Source organism: Diadema setosum, chromosome 16 (genome assembly GCF_964275005.1).
Source record: "Diadema setosum chromosome 16, eeDiaSeto1, whole genome shotgun sequence".
Taxonomy (NCBI): domain Eukaryota; kingdom Metazoa; phylum Echinodermata; class Echinoidea; order Diadematoida; family Diadematidae; genus Diadema; species Diadema setosum.
The window spans coordinates 34,590,836-34,599,915 of record NC_092700.1 but is presented as its reverse complement, the minus strand read 5'-3'; positions in this window follow the sequence as shown (position 1 = coordinate 34,599,915).

Sequence of the window (9,080 nt, the reverse complement as noted above, 5' to 3'; positions counted from 1 at the left end):
ACTGACAATTCGTAGCAGCAGTTTGAGCTCGATTTGCCTTTTGGGGTAGAGCTTTTGATATCTTACGTGTTGGGCTTCCCATTACACATGATTTTCTCACTGACTGGTCATGCTCTTCCACCAAGGTATGACATTGTATGTTCTGAAATATGTTGCCTAACATTTATAGCCGTAAGTCTAATCTTTTAGCAAAGTTATAGAAGCACTAGCTCTTGAAAAAAAAACAAACAAACAAAGACAAGAAAGATGACATTGTTGCCATGCCATGCCATAATAGATTAGGAGAGTTATGCAAGATACAGTGTTAACATGATACAGTTGTAGCTACTTTGGGCTATCCAGATATCGACATACTGGAAAGCGAGGACTGTTCGCATGCATTTTAATTTCACAAATTTCGAGAGAGCCAAGATTCACGAAATGAGAATGCACATGAAAGTTCTTGTCTACACTATACTCATTGAATGTTAGAGGCAACTCGCAAAAATTTTATGCCGCAAAAAGGCCATCGGCTCCAATTCGTGAAAATTTCACGCCGCAAAAATATCGTGTTGTACAGTACTGACATCTGAACTGATTTACGGGGTGCTGTATTTTAATCACATGAGGCTCAAGTCGGAGATTTTCTTGAGATGGCAAGAAATCGAGTGATACAATTCTGTGTATGGGAAGCCAATGTCTATAGAGCAGATTTGAAGTGATACATTGAACACAAAGACGGGCTGCACGTGAGCAAACCTTGTTATGTTTTACAACCCTTGTTGCTAGTAAGAAATCATATATTTAAACAATGTGCAAGTGACTACCTGGTAGTCAAAGCAACTAAACAAGGAAAGGGGAGGAGTCAACCTGTTTTCAAAAGTAGCAACCATTGAATGTCAACATTCTTATACAGATTGTCTGATTTTGAAACTGGTTATCATCAATTGTATTCTTTGTTTTGACATCATGTACCTTTGTTGGGTGGATTATCCTTGGTATCGATATTACTCTACTTCGACTGAGGTAGCTGATGCTAGGCACTTCAGCGTATTGATTTCATGAGAGTTAATTTGAGAGTTTTCTCCTTGGTATTCCCTGCATGTCATTCCATACAAGTCTCTTTTTTTTTTTGTATTTGATTTCCCCTTGTCCTTGTTAATCACTTGTATGCTCTGAAGAGTATCTTTCATGTTATCATTTTTCATTTTTGTTGTTTGGGGGATGAGAATGTCACTAACCTTTGACCTTGAGCTTTTTGAGTTGTACATAATTGTTTATGGATACTTTTTACGTCCACTCATTATAGAATCACAATTTATGTATGATGAAGAATTCGTAGATCCATTCCAAGGAGTGTTGATGTGGCAGTGCACAAAGTTTTATTCCATATAGACTGCCAGATTAGTTATAAAGCTTCCTGTTAAATCAATACATGTAATTATATGCTATTAGATAAGAACATCATATTGGTAAACTGAGGCCAGTATTCGATGAATGTACCATCCACCCATCGTCGTCATAAATTAACGGAACTTATGTACTTTTCTCTGTAAGTCATAAATACTGACCGGCAAAAATATGGCAGTGAAGGAAACGTTAGCTTTATGTGGAAAAGTCGAATTTTATCAGAAAAGTTTGATGTGCAGCTAATGCAAAGGTGTTCTGGTTTGAAACAACCGTGAAGCATGCAGCCTGGCTGATGTGGATTTAAATGAAAAGAAATGAAGAATTATTACTTCCCTTTTCAACTACCTTGAATGGAAGCAGTGCTGCGAGTTTACCAGTGAAACATGTGCAGTCGCAGTTGCATGAAATGCAGATTGCAATTAATGATGAACGTCAGTCTTCTTAGTATGGACAAGGTTCCAATGACATCACCAAGCCATGCTGAGGGGCAAAAACTGTGTATGGGGATCTCCCAGACACGTGGGCAAGCGCGTAAGCGTTACATCTCACGTCCCTTGATAGGCAGGCGGGTAAGTGGTGCATGTACCCTGCGCTAGAGCTATACACACATTTGTTTTTGCCCCTCAGTGAATGCGCCATTTGACATCAAGGAACCTTGTCTATGGCCAGCAATAGTTGTCCAGAGTGCAATTCTACATAATCTTCAAGTTGACTTTGATAAAATCAGACAAACGGCGAGATTGAAATTTCAGCAAATTCAGACATGAATAGGACATAAAGTGATACAGCTTTGGATTTTTTTCAGGTTTTCAGAGTACAGGCGATTTGGTAGGGGTGATTTATGCTGTTATGCCTGCCATTTTGAGGTATGTAGTTGGACTAATGAAAACAAGGAAAACATCTCTTTACTTCAGTTTCCAATTCCGTAACTTGTCAGTTTTTAGCACATTTTGTTGAAACCGTACCATTTTGTAAGCTTGTGTTCACTCTATTCAGTAAACCTAACTTGAACATGATGTGGAATTGCACTGTAAAATAGAAAACAGACTTTCAGTTTTGTGCATGATTAAAGGGCACATGTTTTAACTGGTGTCTCTGCCTTATACCAGATAACCACTTCTGAAAGTTGGACAAATATTTGTGAATGTGCAATTTGCTAGCAACATTGATAAAGAGGAAATTTGACACTTTTGTGTTGATGGATGATATTGCATAATTATGGCTGAATAAATCAGTGTGTTGGAGTGTCTGTCAAAACTAAGTGTTGAGTATAAACAGTACTGAGTGTACAACACAGAATAGCTCGAGTTTCGTTCAATGTTTGACTGAATTACACGTGTTAAAAACACAGTAGGTATCATTATTTGAACTTGAATATCACTGTTTTATACGAGAATATATGTGCTGGGAAAGGTTGATTTATAGTTTGATTTACATGAAAATTCAGCAGACTAGTGAAAATTGGAGCTTACAAGTTAACAAAATCATTGATGAACTTGATGTCATTTCATTATCAATTCATCAGCTCTTGTGTCCTACTATCCACCAGTAAAGACAGATATCTTTTACACTGCTCTCTTTGCTCACTCTGTTTGGAGAAAGCCAAAAATCATTGTTTTGGGTTGTTTGTTGTTTTTTTACCAAGTTGGCAGCAAGTTATATTGACCTATGAAAGGACATAAAAGTGTTGAATTCATCTAAACTTGAACAAAATTGAAGAGGATTGAAGAAAACAAGACTTTTGTGTGTGTGATTTTGAATCACCAAATCAAATAAAAAACAGTGTCGTGATCACATGACCACATTATCCGGCAGTTTTTTGCTTTTGTTTTTGTCTTCCTGTATTTTGATGTCTGCTCATCACTGTGCTTGTTCAAGCGACTTTCAGATTACATCACCATCTTTACAGTTTGCTCTAATTTCCACTTATCTATTGCTCCTGTTCCACTGTGTGTGCTCTAAAGCATAATTATATCGTAAATTTTCTATATTAGATGTAAAATTGTAGTTGTTAAAGTACAGTGTGTCGCAAAATTAAAGTTTCACATTATAAGACAATATTATTGACATCGAAATTTTATCATTTTTTTTTTTTTTATTTGATTCAGGACTATTTCGAAGCTTTCTTTTGCTTGGGTTTATAGGGATGTTTTGTGGAGGGAATAGCTTAACATTTTGTATTTCAAAGTATGATTATATCTCTGTGACTTGAATATTTCTCTCTTTTTTTTTTTCCTTCTTTTTTTTTGGGGTGAAAAATCTGATATTATCAGAAGACCCTGATGTCTTGTGAGTTTATTATATGAAACATGCAAAAAGAAAAAAAATCAATTTGCCAAGAGTTTGCTTGTGGATTGTTTTTCATGTTGTGCTTGTTCTCTGTACAGAATAATGAAGACTACACTACTGTATTTTCTCCATACCGTAGAGATGACTTAATGCATAAATTAAACTAGGTATATACATGCATCACCGCACAATGATCCTGTAGGGAAAAGATTTGTCCATGGGGTCAAGGGTCAAATAAAAATCACATGTCACAATTTTTTCCATATTTGGAAAATACCTCAAAGTATTGCTGTGAAAATTTTATATTTCTGGTCAATTTTGGGCCAGTCATGTGAAACTGTCTGCACATTGTCAAGGTGTACTGTAGACCTACAATGTAGTAGGGGAACCATGCAATATTGCGGAGGCATACCAGTCGCTATTTTTAGTCTCTCCATCAAAGTGATGCTATGCCTTCTCATGTATCAGTTTGGTGGATGGGCTACATTCGGCAACTTTTGTCCTAAAATGGCAGGACTATTTAACAAGCTTTCACCAGAGTGTGTAGTGTGATAATAGTCTTTAACTCTTTATGTGCGATGGTTGGAACCCCCGTGTGCCACATTATTCTGAGACACCAACGTAGTCATGCTTTAAGAAAACATTCTGTTTTCCAATCCTTGTAACTTCTATAGATTTCTGTTAAGCTGGACATAAAGTGAGCAAAGTTGTAGAGAAAATACCAAGCTTTGCTTTGATGAAACTGTTATGACAAATTGATGATTTTTTTTCTTTGAAATGACCAGTAGCTACATTTCTGTAAAGGCATGACTTTTGCACACAAAACAGTGACAGAAACTTGGAATTTAAACACAAATCTATTAGGGAACACCACTTGATAGTCAATCACCACATAAAATGCAAGCTATATGTGAGACAAACAGAAGCGTGTGAAAAACTTTTATTGTACTGTGGCATATGGCGATATATCAATCTGTTTGGGCGAGTTTGTGGGTTTGAGCAGAATATGTGAAGTTGGCACGCCTTCGACTCAGTCGGACGTGCAAACGTACGCTGTAGCACATAAAGAGTTAAAGGGATGGTTAAGTTTTGGTTGAGATGTGGCTTCAGGTTTCCAACTTTTTTTGTGAGATAATGAAAAACCTCCTACGAAATATAAAAGAGCATACAATTCTTAGATGATTTCAAAGTTTGTTTGATGAAATTTGGTTTTGAAATTGCTGAGATATCCAAAAACAAAGAGGTCGCAATAAAAGGTAGTAGCCACCTTTTGTTAGGATCACTTTGTTATACTTTTTTTTTGTTGGATATCTCAGCCATTCCAAAACCAATTTTCATCAAACAAACTGAATTCCTCTCGGAATTGTATGCTCTTTCAAGTTTCATAGGGGGTTTCTCAGTATCTTGCAAAAAGTTAAAATCTGAATTCCCATCTCAACCAGAACTATACCATCTCTTTGACATCATCATCATCATCATCATCATCATCATCATCATCATCATCATCATCATCATTTTCATCATCATCATTTTCATCATCGCCACCATGACTGTCATCTTTTTATAGATGACAAGGATTTTAATTTGTGGGGTTTTATTTTTTGTTCAGTCTTGTGTAGTGATAGCTTTAGTTATCAGTATCTGAAAGAAGTCTGCACAACTTTTACACATAGAGAACTCCACACAGTCTGTTTTCATATACAAATTTAAGCACACAGTGTAAACAAAAGGACAAAATGCAAGCAGGCCATGATAGTGGTATAAAAAGTCAATGTAAGTCATTCTTTTAAAATCACAATGGAGTCGTGAGGCGCTTTATACAAAGTAAAGATTTTATGAAAGAAATTATTTTTTACATTACCTTTGCTATCATTATCATTATTAATATCATTTCAATAAGTGATTGAGCAAAAGAAGAATGTGGATACATCACTGAATGACATAGAGTTGCTCCTAACCTTTGACCAAAGTCATTAATTTGATCATTTGAAGCAGCCATTGATAGAGTCCATAGGTTGTACAGTAGTTTTATTTGCTGTCTCGTGCCTAAATTGATCCAACCCTAATCCTAACACACACACACACACACACGCACACACAAATGCAAACCTTGTTACCCTCCAGCCTTATAAAGCTTTTTACCATGATAAATATAGGTCCCACTTCCTGGTCTGTTTGTTTATTTTGCACACAAAGACAGAGACAACACTTTAGTAGGCCATATGTGTCATATCAAGTCTTGTTTTTGTTGAAACTTTGTTTTCATTATGGTTTCAACCATGTAAATTGGCCCAATTGGCAGCAGCCATAATATGCTTGTGTCAATTAACGATGTTTAGCTTCGCATCCATGCTGATTTTGCATTATCGTTAATGGGCTCGTATCTGTTTGAACAGATAGGCATGTGGTTTGGAATGTGACGTGCATTTATGTAGTTGGCAGTGTCGTGTTTCAAGGATTCTATTCTTGTACAATAATAAAGCTTTATGATGTACACAAAATAGTAATTTACTAAGAATCTTCTTTTTTCCCTCCCTTTCTATCTCTCGATCCTCTTCCGGGAAGAAACATCTTAAGATAATATTCTTAAAAGATTATAAAGTTTAACGACATGAAGCTGTACGGGGACCCCCCCCCCCCCCACCCACCCCTCTTTCTTCATCTGGAAGAAACAGTAAATTATGTAGGTAACTTTTGAAATATATTTCAATGAAACATTTGGACAAAGGCCTAATGACATCATGAAAAGTAAAGATTTAAAAACCAAAGCTGTATAAACGATCGACCAATAATATGGAGATGATGTCTTTGTCTTTTTTTTTTAAGTTTGAAAATGAGAGTGAGACTCAACTATTATGTATATGGTTAAAAAAAAACCCACACACATTGTTTTCCTTGAATGCATCATGCAAGTTAAGCCATTTTGTGCCTTTATATTTCTCTGCTTAAAAATTTGTGAATATTGTTGTTTGCCTTGTATATTTCACAATTTCTTTGTTACATTGTCTTGTTTTTTCTCCCTTGATTCTTGGTAAGAAACCATGCAACAAAAATATGCCACATCCATATGAGATACATGTATATAATTTTGAATGCAATTTTTTCCATATAAACTGGAAATTGTTCAATGTGACACACATGTTGAGGGACTGATGTGACTGTTATGACTGTTCGAAATCTGAATATATATATATATATATATATATATATATATATATATATATATATATATATATATATATATATACATATATATATACCAATATAAGAAGCTGGTACTAAAGTCAATAGAAATGTTTTGGTGTGTTATCACAGTGAAGGTGTAGACATGTGGCAGTTAGTAATAAAGAGAACCTTGATGTAAAGATATTTACACTAGCTATGTGTTTACGATTCATCGATTGTAAAAGAATACATGAACATTCGAGATGATTGCTTTTGACGATATATTGGTATCCTCTGTCGTAGGGGGAGAGATTATCGGTACAAATACTTGCCACAACAAACAAGCCTATATTAAAGGGGGGCAAGTTCATGTACGTGCAGGTCTAGCATAATGATGTATGTGCTTATCGTGTTACGCATAAAGGGTCAAAGGTCATGCAATGACTCCAAGAGTAGACGAGCCATATGATCTGTCAATCCCCTGTAGACCAGCCAGTGCCAGAAACTGCCGTTGACATTATGTGCAACCTGGTTGTAAGTAGTAATGAAAGATTTATGTCTTGTCATTCAGTTTGTTTTATCGCTCAGAGTACCTTGCCTGTGCAAGCTGTCGTGTGTAGGCAACTTTTTCTTTTTCCTTGTCCTTATGTCACACTCTTTTCTTTTTCTCAATGAACTCTCGATTGGAGATTGGTAATACTAAAGTTTATGTAAATTGTTTCTTTCTTCTGAAGTGTTGATGAATCATATAAAAGATGAAGTGTATTGGATGTGATGATGCAGATGATATGTCAGATGATGAATTGAAGTGTTTGTTTGCAAAAACCGATAAGTCCATATTTGCCAAATGGAGATATTTGCGATTAAAGGTCAAGAAAAATAAAGAAAATAATAAGAATTTTTTTGCTTCTTTTGACCATAACTTCAAATATATACCTTTATACGTAATGACCAATATATCATTTAAAAGGTATTATTTTGTACTTTATGACAGAGAGGGTACTTCAAAATCTTCAAAAATGGACTTATCGGTTTTTGCAAATAAATTCTTCATGATGATGATCGAGTGTGAGTGTTACATAATGTCCTGTGACAGTTACAAAGAGACTGTTCCTTAATTTTTCTTGCATTTGTGATGACAGAATTTTCTGTAAGCCGGAAAAAACAGAATAATCATACAGACATTGATACAAACTGCATTTTATCCTGTGTTTAGTAGACCATAATACTAGGTACTCTCTACTAGATGTTATATATATATATATATATATATATATATATATATATATATATATATATATATATATATGAAGAGTTTGTTTGCAAAAACCGATAAGTCCATATTTGTCAAATGGAGGTATTTGCGATTAAAGGTCAAGAAAAATAAAGAGAATAATAAGAAAATTTTTGCTTCTTTTGACCATAACTTCAAAAATAAACCTTTATATGTAGTGACCAATATATCATTTAAAAGGTATTATTTTGTACTTTATGACAGAGACCGTACTTCAAAATCTTCAAAAATGGACTTATCGGTTTTTGCAAACAAACTCTTCATATATATACAGCTGTACCATAGGTATATTGGTCGTACAATAGGTATACCATATAGGTACATTGACAACCTTATAATACTTTATGCACAAACAGACAAATATAACTATTCTCTTACCTGTTATCATCTTGATTCTGATTGTATCCTAAAACTGTCCACCCTTCCCCTCCCATTACCCCAAACACCCACATTCACTCTCTCTCTCTCTCTCTATTTCACTTACACACAAATACATACACCACACAGACACACCCCATACACAAACACAGACACAAAGAGAGCAGGAGTTGATGTACTGGCTATTGTTTGCTCAGGAAAGTGCTGAAGTGAGGGTTCCTTGGTAGGTTATCAATACAAACACAGACAAGGTTGATAGAAAAAAAAAAGAACAGAAATCAAATAGCTCTATGACTTGGGAGACATCACCCTAATTGATATGAAATAAAGAAAGGGAAAGCAAAAAGATGTAGTAGTTCTGCACATTCAGGTGTTTTGTGTGTGTGTGTGTTTTTTTTTTTTTTTTTTTGCTTTTTTTTTTTGGGGGGGGGGTTGTTTTGCATACAGACAAGTTATTGTTGTTTTTGTGTGTGTGTTTGTTTTTTTTTTTTTGGGGGGGGGGGTTGTTTTGCATACAGACAAGTTATTGTTGTTTTTGTGTGTGTGTTTGTTTTTTTTTTGGGGG